Below are 22,500 nucleotides of genomic sequence, written 5' to 3'. Positions count from 1 at the left end.
ATATCAAAAGAAGACACTGGGGCTGACAGTAAATTCGATTACGGTACTGTTCGGTTATCTCTAAAATGATTACAGCCAGTTACAACACCGTTACCGCGGAGATGTTACAGATTTGAGAAATTCAGCATTTTAAGTAAAAGACTTTTAGTAATTAATGTGTGTTTCAGGTACAATATAATCTCCTGACATTTTGGGCAGATTACGGTTATTTCCCAAGAGTGATGCAGCCATGTCAGTGCCAGAGCTTGTTAAGATGTCTGACAAAACACAGAGATTTATCCATCCTGAAGGAAAATCACAGAGAGAGAGAGAGAGAGAGGGAGAGAGAGAGAGAGAGAGAGAGAGGGAGAGAGAGAGAGAGAGAGAGAGAGAGGGAGAGAGAGAGAGAGAGAGAGAGGAATGCTGACTGGACGGCAAAATGCATGTAATTTACTTTCCAGTTAGAAACCCAGGTGAATTGGCCACTAATGCTAAGATTCAGAACACTCTCTCTCGCTCTCTCTCTCTATCTCTCTCGCTCTCGCTCTCTCTCTCTCTCTCTCTCTCTCTATATATATATATATATATATATATATATATATGTACAAGCCTGAAATATAAGCTTGAAGGACATCCAGAGACCCCGTTCGTTATTGTGCAGCGCTGCGTGATGCATTTACAGTGCTCATTCACTCATCCTGCCTGAAAAGAGAAAATGAAAGAAGAGATGAATATCGGTAAAGAAAGAAAGGCAGAAAGGAAGAAAAAAGGAAAGAAAGAAACATACATTCCAGTATAGATCAAACCCAGTTCAGGCTTAAATCTGATTACAGATACAGATAGTGCAATTGCATCAGTAACTGCTTACACTAGTTCAGAATTATTGGCAGAATTACAAGTAATGCATTTTGTTCTGGAAATACAAACACAATGGTTATTATTATTATTATTATTATTATTATTATTATTATTTGATAAAAACCTTCTCGGAACGAACATGAGAATCTCTTCCTAATTGTTTGTCCAATTCCTTCCACATGTACAACTGGTTGTGTTTTTAAGCGCTTGTGTATTTTTTATATCCTTTATCTGACTTACGTCTCTTTTGTGTTCTTGTGAAAAACCTTTTTGTTTTCTGCCTGAGGAGTACGTCATAAATAAATTTTGCCCGTGCAACCTTTTACACGGCCAAAGGTCATGTTCATAAAGCCTTAGGAATGTTCATCGTTCATTATATATTGTATATGATGTTTTATACTCTATAAGAAGTTTATCGAAATTTCCTCCAGGGGTGCCAATAATATTGCCATACATATTTTTGAACTAGGAAAATAATTTTGGTTAGTGTAAAGGAAGGTTACAGCTTTACCTCTGACCGTTACAAAACGCTGACACTGGAGACTCCTTCCGTAAAGGTTGACTAAACACCTCCTTACAGAAGACTTCCCAGTGAACGAGCAGTTACTATAGAAACGACGATATATATGAGAACCAGTGCACTGCTGTCCAAGATCCCTTTAGAGAAAAATGAATTAATCATCTCCTTCTGACCAATCAGAATACCAAATTCAACAGCGCCGCGATATAAATTCCCATAGCATTCTTAAAAACGTACACGTACACGTACTGAATCCGACTGTAGCTGTCGAATGTAATGAATTCAGCGCCACTCCAACCGCCTGCTCCATCACAACACTGATACGAGTGAAAGCAGCGAAGAGTGAAAAATCGAAGGTTCCGTCACATCTTTATTTACTTAAGCAAGACCTTTAGCTCACACAGGAAGTTGAACTCCATCTCCTTTTATGACTGCTGATGCTGTCACGAAGGAGACAGTCTAATCACAGCAGCTGTCCAGGAAACGATGGCCAGTACTGAATATCAATCAGAGTAGCGACGGTTGAATTTGCATTTCCATCACTGCTCGTGCATTTCTGGCTCTGCGGCGGCGTGGAGACGTGACGGAACATAAGAGACGGGAATAAAGCAGTAATTGTACATACTGGAAGTAACTTTAAAACAGGACAAAAAAGCGCATGACACATACGCGCATGTTTATTAGTCTTTCCGAGATGGCAGTAACACGATGTTTTCATTAACTTCAGGCCCGGTGGATTAGTGGTTAACGCGTTCTCCTCACACCTCCAGGGTCGGGGGTTCGATTCCCACGTGGCCCTGTGTGTGTGTGTGCGTGTGTGTGTGTGTGGGGAGTTTGCATGTTCTCCCCGTGCTGCGGGGGTTTCCTCCAGGTACTCTGGTTTCCTCCCCCAGTCCAAACACATGCGTGGTAGGCTGATTGGCGTGTCCAAAGTGTCCGTAGTGTATGAATGGGTGTGTGATTGTGTCCTGCGATGGATTGGCACCCCGTCCAGGGTGTACCCTGCCTCGACCCCCATGCTCCCTGGGATAGACTTCAGGTTCCATGTGACCCTGAAAAGGATAAGCGGTAGAAGAGGGAAGGATGGAATTTCGAATGGAGGATTAAGCGAAGTTAAAAGTAGACGTATCCAGCTGAAAATGTACTTCAATTTAAGTAATTAATTAAAAAGTTGCGACTACTCAAGTATTAAAGAGTAACATTTTGAACTGCTGAAATTAAGCTAGTCACGTTTTTCATGCGAAAAAGCGATTTTTAAAATATTTCTAGTCTAAGCCCGAATGCCCTATCATTCCATCTCTGTAAGTTTGCAATATTTACCCTTAGCTAGAATCTGACTTGCTGCTTAGGCACTGGAAACAGTGCTGTTAACCTGGCATTAGCAAAGAAAACATGCTAGCTTCATTAAATATAGTCAGCTAATGTTAGCAAGTTAGCAAAACTTCAAAAGGTCAATATGTTTTTTTTTATCCATTAATGAATTTATTATTGTCTCTCTATCTACGGAGGTAAACGCGATGCCTTATTTGATATATTTGGAGTCTTTGTTTACTCCAGAATGCTGAACCATTCTTCTGAGGTATCGCTAGGGCACTCATGCTGATATATTAGTTGTTATCTGTTAGCAAGATCTGACGTTTGCACGTGACATTATATTTGATTTCTGTTTTTTAATGCCCGAAACCAAAGTATTGGCACCCTCGTTGCCGTTTAGGCTGCCATTAAAACAAACAAACTCACCTTGCCTCGTGCTAAATCCGCAAAATGGCTGACGGGTTGGAGCAAAATAAATAAATAGTTTTGAGGAGAAATGAAGCCGTTGATATTAAAAGAGCCTCGAGCTTACCAGGAAGGTTAGAGGATTTAACGAAATGCGAGATGGGGAGCAACCAGTTCACAACGTTTTCTTTGTGTGATTTGTAAAAAAAAAATGGCACCATTTTATAACCTCTTCATAACATTTTTGCACGAGGTGGGTGGGCGTATCCGAGTGTGATTTATACTATATACAGTCATGGGCAAAAGAAAGTACACCCTCCTTCAATTCTACGTTTTTATCTCCTCATAAACTAATAAATAACCCCAGGTCACAACAAAAACAACAACACCACCACAACAGGTTTCAATATGTAACCTTTCCCTCCCCCGCCGAAAATAAACCAAACTTTCTTCATCCTATGACTGTATATACACATATATCTCCCGGACGCACGCTGTGTCAAGATTCTCTTTAAATATTTACAAAGGTCCGATTGTGCTTTCAGTCCGCCGTATATACAGACTCGACAACACAGATTAGTACTACAATAAAGCAGAAGTGTACCTCTGCACATACCTCAGACTCAATGTACCTCAGGTTACAGTAAATCTTCGTCACGTTGCCACGGCAACAGCTGTTACGTTAATCTGGCGGGAGAGGAATCTGATGCATAAAGACGAGTCTGAAATGCGAGTGGGCTCCAGCCAGGACTTCATAAACAGTAAAACGAACCTCCAAACACTGCAGGATGTGATTATTCAAACTGTGAAAGGGTCACTGAGGTCGATACACCTCTTCACACTTCCAAACAAACAGGGCCCTACATAGACTTACACCACAGTGCCTTGTATAAGTTTTCACCCCCTTGTATTTTCTCACATTTTGTAGTGTCACAGCCTTGAACTGAAATGGACTGATTTAGGATTTTATAACACAAATCCATCCAAATCTATACGTAACACCGGTGTGTCAATATAGCTTGCAAAATGAGCTACACGTTGCGATTGCATAAGTATTCACTCCTGTTGGTGTGAAACCCTTCAAATGAGTCCGAAATCCAGTAATGACTTGAATAGAGTCAACCACGTGCAATTAAAGTGTCATGTGATCTCGATATAAACACACCTGTTCCTGGAAGAATCCAGAGTCTGTTAAAGAAGAAACAAAACAGCATCCTGAAGACCAAAGAGCAATCCAAACACGTCCGGGACAAAGTTCTTGAAACGGATCGATCGGGGTTTGGTTCCTCATCTTTGAACATCAAGCAGAGTGACGTTAGATCTATTATTAAAAAGAGAAGGTCATATGGCACAACCTCGACTCTGCCTAGAGGAGTTTGTCCACCAAATGTCAGTGACTGGGTAAAGAAGGGATTAGTCAGAGAAGCAACCAAGAGGACATGGGTAACTCTGAAGGAGCTGGAGAGATCCACAGCTCAGATGGGAGAAGATGTTCACAGGACAAGCTGCCACTGCTGGGCCCTTGAGCAAGGCCCTTAACCCTTACCTGCTCAGATGTATAAACGAGATAAATGGAAGTCGCTCTGGATAAGGGCGTCGGCCAGAATGGAATTAAATATTTTTTTGTAAAAAACGGACAACCACAGAGATAGAAAGAAGCCGTACGAGTTTTTCAAAGGACATGTCTACACTTTGCGGTTTCTCGGTAACATGACATAAACATGACATTTGACTATAGAAGAAACTGCAGTCATATAGTTGCATATGTCAGGTAATGGATATAAAAATAAACAAACATTTAAATCATTAAAATACACAATCAGGGCCATGAAAGTCTGGAGCAGGTGAAATTTTTCCACAGCAACCCCGTGTGAAAAGGTTCTCTGATCTGATGAAACCAGAATTGAACTGCTTGACTCTGGCACAAAGTTCTACCTCTGGTATTAACTCGAAATGGCTCATCACCCTCAGAGCACCGTCCACACGGCGAAGCACGGATGCGGTAGCATCAAGTTCAAATACAGCGTAATGCTAAAAGATGACCTGTTCCAGTCTGCAAGACACTCGAGACTGCGGCGGAGCTTTATCTTCCGACAGGAGAGTTAGAACAGCCCTGTCAAAGCCCAGACCTCAGTCTGATTGAGAATCCGTAGCAAGACTTGAAAATTGCTGCTCACCATCGACAGCATCCATCCGGATTGACACGGCTCGAGCAATTCTGGCAAGAAAAATGGGCAGAAAATATCACGTTCCCAGACACAGGCACAAAACTCAGCCATGAAACTCAGCCATTTCAGATAATAACAAATATCCATGGCAACCAAGGGACAAGCCTTTTTTTCCCCCCCTGCTATTGTATATTCTTGCACAATTTCTAATAACAAAATTGAATTATTCTAAGAAAACAGTGCATTCCCTGACTGCATATAAAGTATGAATTGTTTTTTAAATGCATTTAAATTCATTTTATCCCTCCCCCAAATTCACTTCTAGGTCTCCGATTTGAATAAATCTGCCAGTTTGTATTCAAGGAAGACTACATAAGCGTCTATAAGTATCGGCAAAGTGCACAGTGAAGTCTGTCACAAGCGTACCATGCTTATCAACATGCCACGCTCGGCACAAACATCATTTAACCACGCCCACCTCCATCACTGCGCTATTTAAATAGGATCGACATATAAAAATACCTCTTTTTAAAAATTTTTTTTTTTTTACACATACCCAGACTTACCAAGCTCGCAGTAACACTGTCTACAAAGACCGTATATACAATGACCTACGAACGCCTTCATAAGCAGTCATAATGCGTTTATTATTTACAAACTAGCGCTAGAGTGTACAGTAACGTTTATAATGCAAATCCTTATTATCACCAGTACCAAATAAATTCCGTCCCAGTTCCTTAGTGCATAAAGTTTTATAGTACGATTTTCATGATAATCTTACAATGTTTTAACGCATTATAAACATTGCTTTAAACTGTACTACCTTTTTTGAATTTTTTTTAAAATAAATAAATAAATAATATAACCACGTGTGTGCATTATGACGTCTCGTGAATACGTTCACAGGACATTATGCGTATGGCCTTTAAAGGTGGTGTACATAGGGTTACACGACACTTACGTAAGCCTTTCCTGAAGGAGTACATACCCTACGCTCAACCTACATAAACAGTTATAAAGGCTTAAGCCAAACATGAGTAGTTTGGAGGTATTAGGAAGGAAATAATTTAAAAATAAATATTAATATAATGTAGCACGCTCTCTTACTTTAGCTCATGAGTTTATGTGAGTTCTTTTCTTGACTGATAATCACACGTTTTTTTCTCTCTCTCTCTCTTTAAGGGTTCTAACAACTGAAGAACCCTTAAGGGTTCAACATGACTTTGTATACACATGTATGACTTTTGCGTTTAAAAAAAAAAAAGCACCATTCCAATGCAACTTTATTCATTTATCGAGCTATGAGTCAGACGAATAAATGATTTTTCAAGCCCTCTGGAATTTATTTATTTTTTTTGCATTCATAACACCGTCATGATGGATTATGGATTATTGTACACGTCGTACATTGATCAGTGTTTAAAAAGCCCATGCATCACCTGAATAAATAGGACCGGAGTCGATACTTCACAGAAAAGTCTCAATGTGTTATGTAAGTACTGTTATAATATTTGATAAGCCTTAAGAAAACACTGTACACTCACTGAGAAAAGCCTCAAGGTCACTCTGTTCAGCTGAACGAGGCATGTGGAAGATTGGACAGGTCTGCGCTCTGAGAGAGAAATGAAGAAATACTTCAAATCCGATGGGAAAGACGTCAGAAATGCATCAACACAATACATCAAGAAATGTGAAAATATGAGGAGTGAAGTACGTGTGATCACTCGTTCCCGTACTTACTTCCACTAAAGACTAAACAGAGACGGAAGTGTTGATATTGTAGAAAAAGAAAAGTACACAGAAACATGTTTATGACACAAAGACGTTTCAGCAGCAAAATAGTGGAGTTTAAATAGAAAGTGCAGCATTTAGCTGTGTATTGATCTAGATGTCATGGCCTGTATATACAAAAAGAGTCTGTTATCTAGTTAGCCAAGTGAAAACCATTTAATGTGAGTTACAATAGTGAGGGGTAACTCTCCATCCATCCATCCATCCATCTCCTGTACGCTTTATCCTTTTCAGGGTCGCGGGGAAACCTGGAGACTATCCCAGGGAGCATCGGGGACAAGGCGGGGTACACCCTGGACAGGGTGCCAATATATCGCAGGGCACAATCACGTACACACTCACACACCCATTCATACACTTTAGACACGCCAATCAGCCTACCATGCATGTGTTTGGACTGGGGGAGGAAACCGGAGTACCCGGAGGAAACCCCCGCAGCACGGGGAGAACATGCAAACTCCACACACACACAGGGCCACGTGGGAATCGAACCCCCGACCCTGGAGGTGTGAGGAGAGCGCGTTAACCACTAAGCCACCGCGCGCCCTCGACGATGGTGAGGAAAAACTCCCTGAGAGTTTGAGGAAGAAACCTTGAGAGGAACCAGACTCAAAAGGAGAACCCGTCCTCATCTGGGTGACGCCGGATAGTGCAATTATAAATAATTCCCTTCTATAAATGTGTACTACATGGTCAAAAAGTGCAACTGTCTTCCCATCCATCCATTTTCTGTACTGCTTATCCTACACAGTGTCACGTGAAGCCTACCCCAGGGGACTCGTGGCACAGGGTGGGAGACAGCCTGGATGGGGTGCCAACCCATCACACACACATTTACACTACAGACGACTCGGACACGCCAATCAGCCTACAGCGCATGTCTTTGGACTGGCCGAGGAAACCGGAGTACCCGGAGGAAACCCCCGAAGCACGGGGAGACCATGCACACAGGAGAGATTGAACCCCCAACCCTTGAGGTGCCAGGCAAACAGCGCTAACTCTAGCAGCACTACGAAACAAAACACAGCAATGTATTCATAGCCATGAAGTGATCATTAATGGTAAGTGGAAGTCTTGTCACCATTGTCGTGTTAATCAGTTATCTGGAGATTTGTACCGTTGTGATGTAACAGAAACATCGTTGTCATTGCGCCAACAGAATGAGATCTTTAGAGCGTCACCGTTCTCTGTTCTTCGCTTCGAAGTAATGTAGTCTTCTCTGAGAAAACAGAGACATCAAAAAATCACAAAGAATGAGGTTTATTAATCTTTTAACTCTGGTAGGTTGCACTACAGCCAATCAGACGGTCTTATTTAGCTGTTAATTCAGCCATGTGTAATGGTTTTGGAAAAAAAAAAAAGAAGCAGGTCCTCATTTGCATACCCTGCAGCTACCCGGTAATGTGCTGTTGAATAATCGTCGTATTATTAGCATAAGCGTTTGTTGTTGATGAAGAGATGCGTTGGCATGTTAGCTTGTGTTTGTTTATCCCAGGAGAAATCCATTTGGGGATTTGTTAGCCTCTGCCGGTTTTCCCAAATCTCGCAGTTCTGCGTCTGAACACCAAGCCAGTCGTTCCATAAAAACAAACAACAAAAAAAACAACTGTTTTGCACATTTATGTCGTATTTAAATATAGCAATAAAGTCTAAGACTTTATTTACTGTCCTTTATTTTTCAGCAGCGTGAATTTTTGCTGGTGCATCGACGTCATTTAGTACTGACGCACCAACATCGGGCGAGGTCAACCAGTCGAAGACAGTTGTGGTGTTGTTTATATTTATCTCTGAACATTCCTAGCTAATCTCTGCTCTCCAGCAGCAATTTCTGATAATAGCAGTAGTTAAGGTGATGGAGCTGCTGTTGTTAGAAGAATGCTTGAATTCAACATTTCTCAAGCATCGGGGTTTACGGAGGTAATACTCAAGCCTTAGGGTTGTCGAGGAAACAGCCGCCAAGCGCTCACTGAAACCTCACTCTGGAACCTGGTATCTGTGTCGGTGCAAGCCACGCACTCACACGTATTATATAGGTGTCATAGTGCATCATATGTTGGCTAAATTGCATACAGTGTTGATCTGAAGTCGTTTGGATCACAAATCTGACCAGCTGGATGAGTCTAATCTGCTTTTAATAGGGAAATCAGAAAGGAAAATATCATTCAAATAACATGGGAATTACCGCAGTGTCTCTGCTTAGTGTCTGACAGAGAACACGGTTGACAGGAGAACTCTCTCCAGCCAGGAGGAGCTTTAACGCTCCATTACTTTGGGAAATGCGTTTCATTTAACTGCTGCGAGGTCCCGTATGCCACACCGAGGCCAGGAAATGAGACGATTCACCTACAACCAGAGAGTTATTAGTTTAAAGACAGTCCTGAAATAGGAACAGTGCTTTACACATTCACAAAGTGAACTTTGTGGATAATCGTTTCCCAAATGTATTCGCTAGGGAATATATATATATTTTTTTACTAATAATTCCTTACATTTATATAGCACTTTTTTTCTAGAAACTCAAAGCACTTTACATAGTATTTGGGGGGTCGGGGGTATCTCATCAACCACCACTAGTGTGTAGCTTCCATCTGGTTGATGTGACAGCAGCCATAATGCGCCAGAACTCCCACCACACACCAGATATTAGTGGAGAGGAGAGAGTGATGTGGGGATTGTGATAGATGAGGGTCAATGGGGGAATTTTGCCAGGACGCTGGGGGGTTATTCCCCTACACTTTTACAATAAGCGTCCGGGGTTTTTTAATGACCACAGAGAGGCAGGACCTCAGTTTAACGAAAGACCATGCTGTTTCTATAGTATAGTGTCCCCGTCACTCTACTGGGGCATTAGGACCCACACAGACCACGGGGTGAGCGCCCCCTGCTGGCCTCACTAACACCACTTCCATACCAGGAGGTCCCCCATCCAGGTACTGGCCAGGCTCAACCCTGCTTAGCTTCAGTGGGAAAGCAGGTGAGAACTGCAGGGAGAGATGGCTCTGACTATATACTATCTGAAACATTTCCGTACGTCATAAAGTAATACAACGCAAAGGAATTCATCAATTGACGAATCTATTACAATATCTGTCACCATTTGTAAAACAGCACCAGTCTAAACAGACAGTATTGACGTTCTGGACTCTTTTTCAATTCTCGGTTTCTGTCTTTTTCTGTCACAAATGGGAAATATACAGGAGAAACCGTACAGAGATTATGGATATGAAGCAAATCATGTACGCACATTGACCCCAAACCACTTGCTGAACTGTTAAAACGTCGATGCTCCAGATACCAAAACAGTTCTTCACTCAGATTATGATGTTAAGTTATCGTTCAGTAAGAAATAATCAAACACTTCAGGATGTGTTGTTATGGGAAAATAATCAATGAGTGACTGTTTCCACCCCACAGGTTTATACTATTTTATTATTTAAGTATTTGCCGTGCAGCCGAAATTACTGTCTGATCCACAGTTTGTGTTTTAGATCATGGGGAAGATTAGATCTGTGAAGGTGTAGCACCGGACTGAAAGAGAACCCTCACCAAGTGAACTCATTGGATCATCGATCAGGTTTTTTTCAGTTCACGGATACGTTCATTTCTTGTCTAAGAGCAGTTCTATGCATGAAGCTACCCTCTATTACACGCAGCACATCCCTCTCACAGGATCATTTCAGCATTCCTTCTCAGCTGTCCGGTCTCGGCTGTGCGTTAGAGGATAATAAACCAACTTAAAATGATTTCTGTGTTCAATACCACCGAGGCTAAGTGCATTTTTTTACTACAGAATTATGGAACTACGTCGCTTAATGAAACATAAATCCTGTCACACACTTACCACTGACAACATCAAGGTGACTGTTTTATCATGAATATGTGACACCAGGGACTGCTTCCCAGCTGGCATCAATTTGTCTAATCTAAACAGAGCGTGACATCTGAAGGTTAAGTGAGAGGTTAATGCAATTTTATCCTCACTTTATACCGAGTGTCCTTAAGTAGTATTAATTGCATTGTGGATTTTTTTTAATGCAGCCAGATCTGCGTTTTTTTCCCACAATGCATTATAAACGCATTCATAATTTTATATACAATACATAATGACTTACAGTAGCCTAGAATAAGCCTATATAAATGCTTATAGCTTGCTATAGTTACATGGATAACAATTTATAAAGCCCAATTATGTGTATTTCTAATGTCAAGTTGCATAATGCATTATAACATCTGCTTATAAACATCGCACGGTATCCTACGTAACTTAGAACGCCTTGAATAAGCCGGCACAGGTGCTTATTATATTATAAGTAGCTATATTAAACTACTTTAAGTACAGTAGTTATAATTACATGAATAATAACACTTTATAAAGCATGACTGTGTGCATTCATAATGCATTATAATATAGGTTTATAAACAGTGCATAGGGATCCGAATAACAAATAGTGCTTAGAATAAGCCTGCATAACTGTTCATAAGTAATTATACTGATATAGTGCTCTACATGACTTATACGGACTAGCCTAAGCCTGTATAAAATGCTTATAGCATTTACATGAGCATGGGAATTCATAATTTCCATTATGTAATGCATTATAATATTGCTTACAAACTGTAAGCAATGCTGCCTGTATAAGTGCTTATAAGCAGCTATAGTGACATGAATAACACTTTATAAAGCACGGGGATGTGAAGTCATAATGTCAGGTTTCATAACACATTGTAATCTTTTATATAAATAGTGCGTAGTGCTTTACAGCGCTAATGTCAAGTTACATAAACCCTGGTCATAAATAGTGCTATATGTTATACTCAGAATATTAATCCTCACTTTATATCATAACCGTCCTTAAGTAATAAAAGGCAATTAACTTATGAATAAAAATTCCTAAAGGTTTATACTGCATTCATAAGGCATTATACACATTATTATATTTATTTATTTATTTATTTATTATAAAGTGTTACAGGTTATAGCAGCGGTTATAAAGCATGATTCGGCTTCAAGTCGCATGCGTAAGTGCTTAGAAATAATCATAGGTACATGATTAACACTTTATAAAGCACTAATTCATAAGGTCAGGTGATACTGTATAATGCATTATGATGTCTGTATATAAGTAATGCGTAGTGCTCTACATACCTTATACAATAAATATTTATCGAAAAAAAAAAGCGTTGTAAACTTGCATATTTAACATTATTATCTTTTTAACATATGCGTCTTTCCATGAGCCTTTTGTTTCTGATCTAACCCTGCCTCCTCGCCTGTCCTGTCAGCGGTTTGTTACCCGATCGTGTCCGCCTGTTCTGTGTTAGTTCACCCTCTTCCCGAAATCTTACAATGCAATGATGTCTAGCTCTGTTGAGCGTTTGCGTCCTGCCTCTTCGTTCCACCGAGTTTTAAACCACATTTCAGGAAGGCTGACCTCAGATTTGATCAGGAAATTATCGCGAACGTCAAGAGAAGCTTTCAACTTCGAGCAGTTACTAATATAAGACCATTTACTTTTTCGTGCATGACTTGGAGGAAGTTGCGGTACATATATACTTACATGACTAGTCAAGAACTTATCTTCCAACAACACCGATTTCACTCAGCCTGCAAGAAGTATTCAACCAGCTGCATACGTTTCTATTTGAGATAATCAATCACATCAAGAGAGATATTCATCGTGATTAAACACTTATCACAAGTTTCACAAGCTACATTTTCCCACAGTTTTCCCTCCAGTGTCTCAGAAGAACCTTGGTTTATTCTATACCCAGTAGACGGCCATTTTAAGTAATCAGTATTTGATACATAATGATAAATAGACGGCATGCGCCGTGATATACTGTAGATTTAATCCCAGTCGACACACAGACGTCTGTGCCAGCATGCCAACCGACATCTCATGCCAGGTCTCTAAATTGAACTTAATTTGAATGACTTATATCTCCGTTATTCCTGCATGGTGTAGAGGAATCAATCAAGTTTAGAGCTTTGTATTAAATCCAGTAGCAGTGGGAGCAATTAGATGAACAGTGCAATAATACAGGCATCATTCGTTCCCGAGGGTGATTCAGAGCTGCAGAACTTTAGAGTGCACATACAGGAAGTATGTAAGGATGAAGCCACCTGAATGTTTCCCTTTAAAAAATATATAACGCTGAATTCAGAGTTGGGCTGTTCTGAAAATATGAAGTTTTAATGTTTAGGCGACGATATAGTTTGAAAAGACAGTATTCAAAATAGTTACTATCATTTTCTAGCTTTTTAACTAAAGTCCATCAATGTCGATAATAGAAATGCACGGATCATCGCATCAACTTCGGTGTTTTACAGTCTTAAAATCAAGTCACTGAATAAGTAACAGTATCTTTGTAGGAGGTCATGGAGCAGGAAATGATGAAGCAATATAAACCAACAATAATATAACGTATAAATATACAATATATAGCTACTGGTGGGTTGGGGAGTCAAGGGCGTTTGCTATTTAGCTAGTATTTTGGTGGATTGGGGAATATAGAAATCCTGAACTGGACCAATAAAAAGTGAGTGTTTGATATATCTCAGAAGATGGAAGGAAAATTGTTCAACATTTACATTATTAGCAGTAAAAGACAACAGAAGAAGGTTGTGGAGAGCCACTGTTGGCTGTAAAGGACCACAAGGATCAATACTAGGTCCAGTTCTCTTCTTATTATGCAGGATATTATTCATCCAGAAATACAACCTTTCATTCCACGGCTATGCTGATGAGCTCAGCTCCATCTCCGAACGGTTTACGCTCACTAAAGCAGAGCTGCCAACTTTCCCGCACACATTTTGCACAGGAGCGCAGCATTTTGGCGGTTTATTTTTAGCTGAAAGAGAAAAAGCCTGAAAGATTCAACAGAAATAAAATGACAATTTTGCTGTAGGTCTATTTAAAAAAATAAAAATAAAAAAATAAATCATGTCATGCACACCTAGCCGTGGATTATCCCGCTTATACCATGGTGACTTGCCAGCACTGACAAGTTAAGGCTGTCAGTGATGTTTACAGTGCCGAATTTGACTGAAAGGATAAAAAATAACGGTTCATTTTTGTTAGTTATTTTATATATATGGGTTGTGAATTACCTGTGCCTGTGTCGCGTCTTTACCAATAATGTAAGCTGCGAGTTTGACTACTGTATACAACTGTAACTGTATGTTACTATGGTTACAATTGTGTACAGGCAGCACATTCATTTAGAGAGGTGATTAAACTGACTGGCATTATATGGTTTGAACCCACACCTTCCATATGTGTATATATATATGTCTATATAAACACACCTGACAGAATACCACTGACACGTGAAGTGAATAACGTTGATTATCTCATTACAAGGGCACCTGTCAAGGGGTGGGATATATTAGGCAGTAAGTGAACAGTCACAGTGCCCATGCTGACCCCTGTACACCACCGAAAGCACATGAGGACCAGGACTGGACCATGGAGCGATGGAAGAAGGTGGCCTGGTCTGATGAATCATGTTTTCTTTTACATGTGGACAGCCAGGTGTGTGTGTGTGTGTGTGTGTGTGTGTGTGTGTGTGTTTGCGTTGCTTACCTGGGTAAGAGATGGCACCAGGATGCACTATGTGAAGAAGGCGAGTCGGTGGAGGAAGTGTGATGCACTGGGTAATGTTCTACTGGGAAACCTCGGGTCCTGCCGTTCATGTGGATGTTACTTTGACACGTCCCACCTACCAAAACATTGTCGTAGACCAAGTTCACACCTCCATGGCAGCGGTATCCCCTAATATCAGTGGGCTCTTCCAGCAGGATAACGCTCCCAGACACACTGTAGAAATAGTTCAGGAACGGTCTGAGGAACATGACAAAGAGTTCAAGGTGTTGACTCGGCCTCCGCATTCCCCAGATCTTAATATCCATCTTCTATACCGCTTATCCTTTTCAGGGTCGCAGGGAACCTGGAGCCTATCCCAGGGAGCATTGGGCACAAGGCGGGGTCCACCCTGGACAGGCTGCCAAACCATCGTAGGGCACTTTTGCCTCTCTCTAGAAGTCGATAAGACAAAAAGAACCCCATAGCATGTCATATTGCAGAGAAACGACAAAGCATAAACGCCTCTGTCCTGAAGACTTTCCCGTATCTGTGGTATAATATCAACAAAATAACCTAAATTGGTCATAATTGCTGCAAAGGAAATATGTCATTAATACAATATAATCAGATTTATTTGTACTCTGATAAATATTTTCGCCCTACTTCACCATAATTCAAGTGCGGAATCGGGTAAGTTGTGTACGGATAGTGGGCGTGCGAGTGATGAGTTATAAAGATCAACTGCATGAAACATGTGTAGTGAAATGTCAGCGGAGGAACAGTAACGACGTTATCAGATTTGTGTGGGTTATTTGTTGTTGATGTCTGCAATGGAGTTTTATCTCAAAGTGATTCCTGGAAACGTAAAACTGAAAGTTGAGCAGCGTTAGGAATATTATCACTAAGACAAATGAAGATGAGACGCAGAAACCCCCCGGATAATGGACCTAAAACAAATTAGCGTAGACATGAGCACGTCTCCATTCTGCACACGTGAATGAAGACCTTCTTAAAAGCGCTGTTTAATCGGTGTCGAGCTTGCCGTATGAGCATGCCGTAAACATCTAATATGATCCCGGCATCACAACTTTCTGATTATTTTACAGAGATATTTTTTTTTCAGTAAGCTTTCTCATTCGTTTTAAAAAACAAACAAACAAACAAACAAACAAACAAACAAACAAAAAGACCATTTCTGTTCTTGAAGTGACTTTCAGGCTTCGTTAACTCACACTACAGGTGATAAATCAATCTATTAGCGTCTATTAGGTGCTGAATGAACTCATCAGCCTGTGTTTTTTAACTTTTAGGTAGAAGAGCCCCAAACGGACGGGTTGTTTTGCTGACCGCATAATTATTTAACGCAGGACTCTGAATTTTAAGCTCTTGACATGACTTTGAGGTCTAAAACGTTTCACTTGATAGAACTAGCAACCAGAAACACAGGGGTCAGAGATTCGTTCATAACTGCTTCTACTGGGAGTAGCTTAGTGGCTAGCACGTTTCCCTCGCACCTCCGGGGTTGGGGGTGCGAATCCCGCCTCTGCCCTGGGTGCTCAGAGTTTGCATGTTCTCCCCGTGCTTCGGTTTCCTCCCCAGTCCAAAGACATGCATCGTGTGCTGATCGGCATCTCTAAATTGTCCGTAGTGTGTGAATGGGTGTATGTGTGCGATTGTGCCCTGCTACGGGTTGTTACCCCGTCCAGGGTGTCCCCCACCTTGTGCCCCGAGTCCCCTGGGACAGGCTCCAGGCTCCCTGTGACCCTGTGTTGGATAAGCGGTAGCTGGATAGACGTTATCCGCTGTTTCCTCGTCATCAGGTTTCATGCTCTCGGCATGCAGCTCATGACTATAGCTTGAGGAAATGTTGAAGTGGAAAAGTACATCCAGAATTAGGAGGGAAAAAAAAAAAAACTTGGACATGAGTAGCTTTCTGCAAAAGAGAAAAAATATCGTCAAATTTATGTCATATTTCTGATTACAGTACTATAATTAAACATGATTATTAGGTCTATTTATAGGCATTTGTTTTTACAAATTGCTTGAAGTTGTCTTGTTCTGTCAGGATAATCATTTCAAGTTTGAATTTTAAAAGGCCCTCTGAAATGTGTTTTAATTGCTGCATGAGCATCACTCAGACTGTTTGCCTGTACAGGGAAAAGAAGGCTCAGCAGTCAGAAATTAAACGGAATCAAATCAGATTGAGCTATTATATTATATTAGTTCCTGACAATAAAACCTTTCAGATGGCTCTATAAAGCCTGGCGCAGTTCGGTTACCCCAATCGGATGCCGAAACCAGCAGACGATTCATAACCGCTTGTTGCACATGAGAAAATACGCTTATGCCAGTTTCTCAGTCAGCGGTCAGACATTGAATTTACAGAAAACATTCAGTGGCACTTGCTTGTAATAAATTTGTGGTCAAACCAAGATCGTGCCTATGAAAGATTTAATCATGCAGATATATGGATAAGCAGTCAGCTGGGCTTTTTAAATCGTTATAATATGTAGCTGTAAGTGGAAATCCTGAGTGACTGAGAGTAAAGGAGAATGTCTGTGAGGTTTAAGGGTTAGAGGGTAGGGGTTATAGGTTAGGGTTTAGGGCAGGGGAACCTACGGCTCTTAATCAGTGATCGCCTGTGGCTCAACGGTGGGGGAAAAGACTCTACACGTGACATATTTTAAAATAATACATAATTCGTAATCAATGTCAGTTTGTTATGCAGACACCAGGCAATCGCGATGTGGCACAACAAGCTCAAATCTGATTGGACAATGCGGAGCAGAGCGGTGATTACCCGGTCTGATTCATAAATCAGTTGAAAACTATATAGCCAGTCCCCCCCCCCCCCCCTGTTTTTTAACAAAGGTGAATGGATGAAAGGAAGAAAAGACGATAGGTATTGTTCTTTCCAGTCCGAACGGACAGATGAATTTGCATATTTGGAAGTCGTATTATCGGGAAGTACTGTTCGGTTTACTCTTACTTACGTACTGCATCTTGTATTGATTTACCATTCGATGAGACTATTATAGTTGGTTAAATGGTAGGCCGAAAACGCAAAATGTGAAATGGCCTTTATTAAGTTACCACTTTTGATAATTATGCAATGATAGTAAAGATAATAACTATAATAAGAAGAAGACACGTATAAAAATGTCAAAAAATCCCTTTCTCTGGATCTTTAAAGAAAAAACATTACTGGTTTTTTGGCTTTTATGGCTCTGCCCGCCGAAAAGGGCTAAAATTTAGGAGTGATTAGTGTTAGAGGTTAGTGTTAGGATTTAGAGGTTAATGTTAAAGGTAGGGGTTAGTGTTAGAGGTTAGTGTTAGGATTTAGAGGTTAATGTTAAAGGTAGGGGTTAGTGTTAGAGGTTAGTGTTAGGATTTAGAGGTTAATGTTAAAGGTAGGGGTTAGTGTTAGAGGTTAGTGTTAGAGGTTGGGGATAGTGTTAGAGGTTAGTGTTTAGAGGTTAGTGTTTAGAGGTTGGGGATAGTGTTAGAGGTTAGTGTTAGAGGTTGGGGATAGTGTTAGAGGTTAGTGTTAGAGGTTGGGGATAGTGTTAGAGGTTAGTGTTAGAGGTTGGGGATAGTGTTAGAGGTTGGGGATAGTGTTAGAGGTTAGTGTTAGAGGTTAGTGTTTAGAGGTTGGGGATAGTGTTAGAGGTTGGGGATAGTGTTAGAGGTTAGTGTTAGAGGTTGGGGATAGTGTTAGAGGTTAGTGTTAGAGGTTGGGGATAGTGTTAGAGGTTAGTGTTAGAGGTTGGGGATAGTGTTAGAGGTTAGTGTTAGAGGTTGGGGTTAGTGTTAGAGGTTAGTGTTAGAGGTTAGTGTTAGAGGTTGGGGATAGTGTTAGAGGTTAGTGTTAGAGGTTAGTGTTTAGAGGTTGGGGATAGTGTTAGAGGTTAGTGTTAGAGGTTGGGGATAGTGTTAGAGGTTAGTGTTAGAGGCTAGTGTTAGAGGTTGGGGATAGTGTTAGAGGCTAGTGTTAGAGGTTGGAGCAGGGCCGGCCCATGGCAGAGGCGACATAGGCGGTGGCCTAAGGCACAAAATGACACGGGGCACCACATGCAGAGATTTATTTTATCGGAAGTGCACCCTCTCATGACCACTGTGTGCCACTCCACCCATACATTAATTATTTATACCAATTAACACCCTGTTAGTCCTTATGAATTCAATATGTTTACGATAACAAAATGGACGTCAACGGAAAAAAAAACAACAACCCTGTAATAGTTGACAATATATGCTGGAGTAATTTAAACACTGCCTGCCTGCATCATGACGAGGTAATAATACGCCATCATCACCATAACGCCGTTATGGTGCACATGATAGTGCAGTTATGATTCGTTTTGCCGTTCGCATTCACCTTCAACTGCTTTAGAATAAATGAGTGAATGAAGAAAATGATCAGGTGCACAAGGCAGGAAGCGGTGCGAAGAAGAGGAGCAGAGCAAAAGAGCAATATAGAGGTAGGAATCACATTAACGACTCTTAATGGAAACATTAATGTTTGTGTACTGTTCTGAAATAGCTTTTTATAACCTCTTTAGTGGCAACACTAACCCTGTGGGCCGTTTTTGTTTGTTTTAAACTGCAAGTTAAGTGTATTTTCAAGTATTTTCTTTCAAATTGAAGCTTCTGTAATGTTTATTTATTTATTTATTTTTTAATTAAATTATATCGCTACTTGCTGTTAAGTTGCCGTTTGGTTTTAATACCAAGTGTCTCTTGTCTCTATTTATGATTTATTGTCTTAAGTTGTCCGATCTTGTTACTGTGCTCATAATCCATGTTTAACATCAGGATATTATTACCAGTGGTCATGGGATTAATATCCTAGCCAGACTTAATAAGATACATTAAGTTCAACTCAACGGTGGACGAATAGTTGATCAGCTGTTGAAATATTACGTTTGCATGCACATTTCCCCCGTTTTGAGCTCAAGCTAACAAAAGGAGAAGCTAATTTTCCATACACAGGTAACATGAAAAGGCTGAGGGCTTCCATTTTTGTCATCAACAAAAACAGAGGTGTTACCATGACACTTACCTGAGGACTTATCATTAAGCTGTAGTGTTTGTTTGCTTGGTGCAGCAGGACTGTGGATCTTTTCCATCAAATCCGATCGGGTCAGCTTCTTACTTAATACTGTTAGAGTTTGGGGTCAGGGTTACGGGTTAGTGTTTAGGGGTTAATGTTAGAGGTTGGGGTTAGTGGTAGAAGTTGGGGTTAGTGGTAGAGGTTGGGGATAGAGGATAGCGTTGATGTTGGAGTTATTATTATAGGTCACAGGTAATATAACAAGGCTGAGGGTGTCCATTTTTGTCATCAGGGAATGTTACCATGGCACTTATCATTAAGCTGGAGTGTTTGCTCAGTGCAGCAGAACTGTGGACCTTTTCCCCAAATCCAATCAGGTCAACTTCTAACTTAATACATGAGAACAAAGAAATAAAGCCTCATCATGACTCATCACGATCCCGATTATAATCAGCAATATTATATGTTGTCCAGTTGTTCAAATGCATATGCTCAGAACTTACTAGGTAGTAGATAAACAACCGCTATCCCAAAAAAGTATGTTTTGGTTTGCAAGAGACCTCATGGATCTGTCCACAACACCTCTTCTGAGGACAATGCTAACACTCTTTGCAGTTAAAAAAGCAGTGTGCGCTAACACGAGAACCTCATCACAAAAGCTAACGTCCTGCTTAAACTGTCGAACGTATGCTTAAAGCACGAGTATTGCACTCATCGGCGTCTCAATTAGAACCACGTACATTTTCAACTACGACAACCCAAAAGGGAGCTGTGCCGGTCTTTGAAAATGTAGTACCCTTATGGGTTCCTTGCTGTCTGAAGGGGAACCCGTAACATCTTCAAAATCTTTCCTCTATCAGAAATGGACTCCAAGTAGAACCCTTTTAGGTAGACCTTTAAATATTGCTCAACAAGCACTAAATCACTGTTCTGTCCCTAAATACGCCCGAGATGGAATTTGGACCAGTTGGTGTGATGACAATAACAAAATGTATAATTAGTCAAAAGGTCTCGTTAGGAATATGTAGGCCTGCTGTTGGTGGTACAACGAGCTTCCATCTTGAAAAACTGTGGAACTACGAGTGGATTTATGAGTGTGCTTTTAAGCCCATGATCTCTTCAACAAGATCCGAGTCCTAAATTGTTAAGCGACATACGGTATGGCCGTGGCTCATGGATTGTGGGTTCGAACCCCATCTGTGCCGATTCACCTTAAATTCCCCACAAGAGGTGGGAATTTATGCAATAAACGACAGATTAGGACGAGTGCAACTTTCTATTTTCAAAACCACAACCTCAGCAAAACCAGAACGCTCTCAAAATCACACTTGAAAATCTGTCCCACGGCAGGTCCCCCCCCCCCCCCCCCATAAAGATCTTCTGTAATTTCATATCCAGCTTGCAGAATCTCTGCCCAATAATGATTTTTGCCGACAGCTTCTTTGCTCAAATACAGCTCCAGAGAATTCTCACATGACCATTAAGCACATTAGCTAGTTACATTACGCAGGAATACGACAGTAGGTGAGCCGTATCCGCTAATGGCTAGCGTACTTTCCCCTGTGATCACAGCATAAAGTCATTCTGCTCCATCTCTAAATTCAATAGATTGTCCCTAAGTAGCTTTAAGTGGCTCTCTGTAAAAAATAAATAAATAAATAACCATTTTTAAAAAACAGAGACCCAAGAGAGTGTAATAGACAATCAAATGGACAAATTGGCTCGGACAGAATCCGTGACACTAACGTTTGAGTGGGACTGCGACTGCACAGCACTTTTATCACCCAATAAATTAAAATACGTCTGATTGAAGATTTAAAAGAGGGGATAAATTTTTATTATTTTTTCAGTCAGTCTCCATTCATTCAGTTGATTTCTAATGCAGTAAACTGCACAAAGCACCCCAAAGAGCCTCCCTCTACCCCATCGTTTAATGAAATCAGACACCAGATATGATTTGTGTGGTGATTACGTCTCAATACAGCAGCGACACTGACGTAGCAGCATGTGTATGTGGTTCTGGTATGAGTGTATCAGCTACAGCAGAGTTGCCGGGCGTTTAAATACTGTGTTAAACACTTTATTATGCACTCCTACCGTGATTGGCTGGAGATTTTTCAATGGGGGTTAAAAATGTAGCGTTAAAAAAATGGCAGTCATGTGATCTGAATTGGTAAATTCTCTTGTTGAGTTTTGGAATGGTTTGATGGTGAGCACACTTGCCTCACACCTCAGAGTTGGGGGTTTGAATCCCACCTCCGCCCTGTGTGTGCGGAGTGTGCATGTTCTCCCTGTGCTTCGGGGGGTTTCCTCCGGGTACTCCGGTTTCCTCCGCCAGCTCAATGACATGGGTTATAGGCTGACTGGCATTTCCAAATTGTCTGTATTGTGTGAACGGGTGTGTGATCGTGCACTGCGATGGGTTGGCACTCCGTCCAGGGTGTCCCCTGCTTTGTGCCCCGAGTCCACTGCGATAAGCTCCAATGTCCCTGCGACCCGGTGTAGGATACGTGGTACAGAAAATGGATGGATGGATGGATGGACGGACTTTGGTGATATTAAGCTTGCAGTACTGGATTTTTACACCACAGCGCTGTTGAATTCCTGATCCCGATTGGTCAGAAGGTGTTGATAAATTTTCCTTTGAAAGTATTCACCTAGAATGAAGGAACAAATTAATAAAGCGTGGCCACTATATATATATGTCATGTATGGGGCTCCGTAAAAGAACAACAAATGAAATAAAATTTTTAAAAATCAGTAGATTAATTGATTATTGCAGACCTATCTGTAAAGAATTCCCCCTTCATGTCACGGTTCCCATAG

General features: G+C 40.9%; 1 long non-coding RNA gene across 2 annotated transcripts; it reads right to left on the bottom strand.

The window, feature by feature from the left end:
• Positions 1-572: 572 nt before the first annotated feature.
• Positions 573-21,008, bottom strand: LOC124628623 (uncharacterized). 2 transcript variants are annotated; one of them, XR_008397225.1, is made up of 4 exons: positions 14,622-21,008; positions 8,153-8,254; positions 6,789-6,856; positions 573-5,294 (listed from the first exon to the last, which is right to left on the bottom strand). It is a non-coding gene; the product is annotated as an uncharacterized LOC124628623 (long non-coding RNA). The 2 variants fall into 2 exon arrangements; XR_006983212.2 differs by lacking the exon at positions 14,622-21,008 and adding an exon at positions 8,420-14,603.
• Positions 21,009-22,500: the final 1,492 nt, after the last annotated feature.

This window comes from Ictalurus punctatus, chromosome 11 (genome assembly GCF_001660625.3).
Source record: "Ictalurus punctatus breed USDA103 chromosome 11, Coco_2.0, whole genome shotgun sequence".
Classification (NCBI taxonomy): Eukaryota; Metazoa; Chordata; class Actinopteri; order Siluriformes; family Ictaluridae; genus Ictalurus; species Ictalurus punctatus.
This window is presented reverse-complemented; position numbering and strand designations above follow the sequence as displayed.